Source organism: Manacus vitellinus, unplaced genomic scaffold, assembly GCF_001715985.3.
Source record: "Manacus vitellinus isolate BGI_N305 unplaced genomic scaffold, ASM171598v3 scaffold_22_pilon, whole genome shotgun sequence".
Taxonomy (NCBI): Eukaryota; Metazoa; Chordata; class Aves; order Passeriformes; family Pipridae; genus Manacus; species Manacus vitellinus.
In genome coordinates, this window is record NW_021939632.1 from 11673829 (window position 1) to 11679955 (window position 6127).

Sequence of the window (6127 nt, forward strand, 5' to 3'; positions counted from 1 at the left end):
CTTATATTTTCACAGTTCAGTATGGCAATAATGAAACTTTCAGGTCTGGAATTTCCTGTTGGTTAATTAGCGGTTAGGTTAATAGCCTGAGGAAGTGCACAACCCAAAAAGTTTCCTCGTTGTTTAATCATATAATTACTATATTCATATTTCTGGGAAAGCTCTCAAGACAGATTTAATGTCACAGCAAAGTTACCTTTATAACCCTCCCTGTTTGTGAAACAACAGTATTATTTTATTTAGCAGAGCGTGTAGGCAGGAAAGCCATGAACAGGCCTAATTCAGCTGCCTCTGGGAGGTTTCAGCTTGTTTTTATTTTAGAGATACCAACTTAGAGAAGTCTTCCAATACATATTACAGCAAACACATTGTACAGAAGAGCTGGGATCAACAACTACTGGTCTACAGCTACAATGCCAGTTTATAATCCTCTGCAAAAGCTTGAAATATGATATATGCTTAACAGTACACCAAGGTATCCCTAAATCTCAGATCTAGAAAGAGAACAAAAAAAATAGAATCACCACAAATCTGGTATTCAGGTTATTTCCATAAATTAAGCTGCTGCTATAATCACAAGGTGGCACAATGCTGGCTGCAAGCTGCATTATTACACACTATGATTACAATAGTAGTCAAAGATGTAGAGTTCAGCACTAAAACCCCGTGGATTTCAATAGCCACAAACTAGTTACCAGATGATGACAGGGTGCCTTCATTACTGTGCTACTTATGCTGTAAGATTAAGGCTGCAGCCCAAGCCATCCCCCCCAGCCGTGCCTTCCCTGGGTGGTGCAGCCACACCCCCACACAACCGATACCCGCGCTCGGTGCTGTGGAACAAGGAAGGCAGTAACTTGGCAGAACCAGGTCCCAGAACATTATTGAATGTTGCTGTTGAATTTTTTTCTTTTTTAACTGCCATCACCAAAAAACTACACTGAGAAAGTGTGACACCCTTGTCACAGGGCACAGACCAATGGAAACAACCACACAGCTTTTTGAAGCGCTGGAGGTTCAAAAGAGGATAGCCACTGCCAAACCATCCTCAAAGGAACATAATGTGGAAAACTTGAGTTGTGACTGAAGTTACACAGTCAAAAAGAGACAGTATCAAATTATTTAAAAGTTGTCATGCTAAAAATATCTTTTAAGCCCACCAAACTCACTTATGAAAGAGAATTTGGATTCTCCAAGAATCCCATTATTTTGATGACTATTCTGTAAGATTCTGGAGTCCTCACATTTCTTTAGATAACAATTTATTTAGGCAACATTAAGGAGAATTGAAACTATTATTTTCCTGAACCAGCAGAAGCAGGAGCCATGCACAACAAAGACTTTCTGGAACACTAAATGTCACTATGGGATTCACCAGTCAAATACACCCAAAAAAAAAAAAAGTGAAAAAAATCTCTATGTTTTTTAGAGATCTGAGAATTCCAGCTCCAAACTCAGTTACTTTGCTTCCTTAAATCACTCTCAGAGGCCTAGAAAGTTAATCAAAAAATGACAGACAAAATAAAACTCCCTCACTGATTTTCTTCTGGAAAATCCCATATTTTAATTGAGAAACTTTCAGATCCAGTTTCACATACAAGTTTTCATAATTATATCCATTCCCTGACAGAACAGTCTGTACTTTGACAGATCTTCTTATGGCACTGGTGCTGTGAAAAATTTAGCTGTAGCTTTAATGAGAAGTTAAAAAAGTTTCTTGTTCTGAACATTTACACATAGTATAATGCTGCCTTTAAATCTGTACCTCTGGTCAAGTTCAGTACCACTTGCTCTTCTCCTTACAAAACAAAAAGTTAAAAATAATTGCAGTGTTTCAATGCTAAACAGTTTGTGAAGCAAGGACACCTTGTGTTTGCTTCATCCAGCACTCCCTCACTCCATTCTTCAGAACAGTGTATCTGGTGGTGTTCTCTTAATCTTTTGAGTTCCTGTGCTTATCAGATGATAAAAATAAAAAATAAAAATAAAGAAAAAAAGCAAACCTTCTGCTACAGTTATAAACTTTGTCATGTAAGTTTCAGGTACTTCCTCAAATTGAAGTAAACACACGACAATGGAAAAATTATACATTAATTACACTGGGGTAAGTACTAAAATTATAATGAAAAGTCCTCCCCTTTTAATTATGATATCAAACAATTCAGAGCTGAGTTTGTTGTACAGAAGCTGAAACTGATTTACAGGAGGGCCTTCAATCCAGAGGGGTAAGAAGTCATCTGAGGAGCAAAAGCCCATGGTTGGACTTCGGACATCCAAAAATGGCATGTGGGAAGGAATATGCCTCAGATTCCCAGCTACCAGTAAGACAGGAATGAGGAAGAAATACAGTGTTCCTTCTTACTTACTATGCACACACATAAGCTAATTCAGATAAGCACATATCTTTGGAATCATTATCACAGACAACTAAACTGGGATCGTATCACATCAACTTAATATTCAGAAGTACAAGTGCTCCAGTCATATTCACTCTCTATTACATTTGTTTTTTATCCAGCACAGAGTACGTCCATCCAAGCCACGACCAGTCACAATTTCTCCAGGAGAATGCTGTGGGAAATGCTGGCAAAGGCTTTACTAAGGTAAACAACATCCACTAGGCCTTGTCATAGCAGTACACTGGGTTGGTCAAGTCTTCCACAAACCCATGCTGGCTGGGACTGATCCCCCCCCACAGTGGTCCTGTATATCCTGCATCATGACACTCCAGATAGTTGCATGGCTATACAGTTCACCACACAGTGCTATACCACTTGTGCAGACTGTCTTCTCTGTGCAATAGTACAAAATACGCTTAAAAAAATTTGTATATTAATATATCCCAAGTTCTTAAAAGCTCTTCACATAGCAGGACTGTCAGCTTGATTTTCTACCAACTTAAAAAAGATTAAAAGAAGAGGTGATACCAGTATTCAAACACTTCTATTTGTATGGACTACAAATACTGAAATTCTATCAAATTAAAACCCTTGCAGAGAAAAAAAATGAATGAAAGCAGAGGAAAGAAGAAATTCCAACAGCACAGTTTAAAGAAGGTGAGCTCTGGTGGACAAAAAAAAAAAAAAAGAAGAGAAAAAGGAAAATATTTCCTCATGTAGTAAGAGACCTCTGATGCCATAGTAAGTTCACCGGTGTTTCTAGGAGTCTTGTCTTGATGTGCTGCTAAAAAAGCATTATATTATTGTAGTTATATACCAGTCACAGAACATTTGGTCTGCTCTACCTGATAGTATCTACTTTGAAATTTAGGAATGCAATACACCAAGTTGTTATGATTCAGTGTTTTACTTTAGCCCTGTAAACATAGTAAGCCTTCAACAGAAAGGCAATTACAGTAAGGGGCTATATCTGGCAATTTTTTTTCTATCAAACATCAAATAGTCCAAGTTAGACACAACATATCCCAGAACTGAAGGAACAGTATGTATCAAAACTGGGGGGGGTTGTTTGGGTTTTTAGCTCTGTTTTCCCTGTCCCGTTGTGGGCTGTTTGTAGAAACCAAAAAGCATCTTTTCATAAAGGTTCCTAAAGACAGAAAGTTTTACAGGTGAGTTCTTGTGACAATTTTTTTTAATTTTACTTTAAAGAAAGACATAAACAAAGTACCTATCAGAAAGATATGGCAGGGCTTACAGCACAGTCACGAATTTCACTTTCACAACAGCGAGCAGAGATTTTCTTTGACCATAAAATGAAATGCCATCAGAAACACTAACAGGCTTTTATTCTCAGGGCTGAGACTTACAAGAATTTGATACAAAGTATACAAGTTTTTAAATGTATTTTCTTAAAAAAAAATTGCAGTCCTTTTGTGATCTGAAGTCTTGAACTGAGACCTTTCGCCAGGCAAAATTTTAATATAGGAAGGACTCAAGTCAGGACCTGTGATACACAAGAATGTACATGCATGTGTACATTTCAACATTTCAATATTTTGTCTTCTGTTTTAAGAAAGAGCAATCAGACTTATCCATGACTTACATTTGAGTCATTTGAAAAATAAACTCCAAAATCTAAAGTACAATTAACTTACTCCTTCCATTGCAATTTATAGCAGCTTGAAGAGTTTCTGCAATAACCACTTTAAATTACAGACACATTAGTTTACACATGCCCAGTACTGCAGAAGCCCGATGCCGGGTAGAAAGAGCAAACCAGCTTCCTAAATAAAGACAAGTAATCAAAACCTTCTCTGTTGCTTTCCCTCACATCCACTTCTTCTACCTTTGGTTGTTCCTACCTGGAAATCTAGACTTCTAAAAACATGTATTTAACTGCAGGTATTAAACCACTCATAACTGTTTTACAATAATAAAGTACAGTCTTTAAGCATTTTCTTTTTAAGCCTTTTGTTCATAATTTTGCTTAGATATATACTGCATTTATAATAAAAATAATACACAAAAAAGCACAACACTTCTTTTCAAAGAATGAAAATCTTCCTGCCAACACTAGAAAAGAAAATTCAATTTTTAATTCTCACTATTAAAGACTTTCCATCTTTAGTACAAGATTTTGCAACAAACAGTACAACCTACAGGTATGGACATTAATATCAGATATGTCCACTGCTAGCTTTAAGATTCTGCAAGAACTCAGACCCCAAATTCATACACATCTACTTACAGTTTACACACAAAATATGTGAACTGGGAAAAAGAAACATTCGCTTTCCAGAAAAGGCCAAGTATAACTTTTGTAATTATGAGACAAATGTGACTGTAAGCACCTGCTTACCAGAGAAAGCCTAGACACATTAAAAACACAACTTGATACTTACCAAGCTCTTACATTTTTCGTTTCTACCACAGCCCTCAGTGAAGACGCTGAAGTCCAGAGGTGTCTCAATAACACATGCTGAGGCTTTGCCAGCCCAGACTTGATTTGTCCCTTAGTCACTCATCCTGCCTCTGCTCAGCAAGCAGCTCTGGGGCAGAGGCAGCAAGTGCTTGTGAGAGCGAGGGAACAGAGGCAACACCGTCAGGCTAAGAACAGAGACACGAGCGTGGGAAGCGCCTTTTGTTAAAATAAACACTTTAGCAGCATGGTCAAAGTATTACAATAAAAACTCTTACAATACTGAAAGCACTGATTTTAAACAGTCAAAAATGTAATCAAACACTGTCCTTGGACTATGGAGTGGCAGGCCAGGTTTTGGGGTTCTGGGGAGAGATGGTGGGCTGTGGCAGTACGCCCAGAAAACTGCTGCTGATGCCTGCACTGAGCTGTGATGTTACTGCTCCCACCCGGACAGAAAGGGCAAGAGAGACTGTTCTGTTGTTCCCTGACAGAATGACAGTAAGGAAATACAGATAGATAAAACCCTGCCTTTCATTCAGAGACGTTAGTTATCCTCACAGCTAAGCAGGTTGTAAGGAAGAAAACAGGTTCTCGTTCTCCTCTCCAAGGCATGCCAAACAGGTTCAGTGCTGAAAAGTTCCTTCCTGTGCACTTGCTTGGCTTGAAATATCCTCAACACTGTATTACTTCCCATATGTGAAAGCCAGTCTTGAACATGCAGGTACTTACCCTGCCAAGGCAAAGCACTACTACCTCAAAGCATAATGCTGCTTTTGAAAACAAAGTCTCTCTGACATCCTTCAGTTGAAGTCAACAAAAACGCAGATGTCTCAAATGCAAAATAATATCAACTGTCTCCATAAGCAATGCTGTGCTTACCTAGACAATCCAACTGGAAAGGTAAACCATCTTCCTAGAAAACTGACTACCTGGAAATAAACTATTTGCACACATAACATCACTGGAACTGATGAGACTAATAAACACAGTCCTTCAAGTTACTGCCGAGAATTGACATGTTTTACTTTCCAGCTCCAGTGTGATATTTCCTTTTCAATGACCAAACCAGCCATTGCTCAGTGATTTGATGTGGTAGGTGAATAAATTGGTATTGCTCAGAAATCCTTTTCCTGGTTCTCCATCTAAGCAGGTTTCAGCAGGGATAAATAACCCTGAAGTTAGGCAAAAAACTGTGCTGTACTATCCCGGTTAGACCAGGTCTGCAGCCAGGAACACAGACATTTTACAAGTCCACAAGTAATTTTGCCTCTGGGGATGAGGCAAGAGAAACTGGTTGGTTTAATAG

At 38.4% G+C, this 6127-nt stretch overlaps 1 protein-coding gene across 1 annotated transcript in view; it reads right to left on the reverse strand.

The window, feature by feature from the left end:
• Positions 1 to 4950, reverse strand: part of COBLL1 (cordon-bleu WH2 repeat protein like 1) — a 52819-nt gene extending 47869 nt beyond the window's left edge. Inside the window, exon 1 of the mRNA XM_018072647.2 lies at positions 4802 to 4950. The gene's annotated coding sequence lies outside the window, so the exon portion shown is untranslated. The remainder of the gene's footprint in view (positions 1 to 4801) is intronic.
• Between the last annotated feature and the right edge of the window lie 1177 nt (positions 4951 to 6127).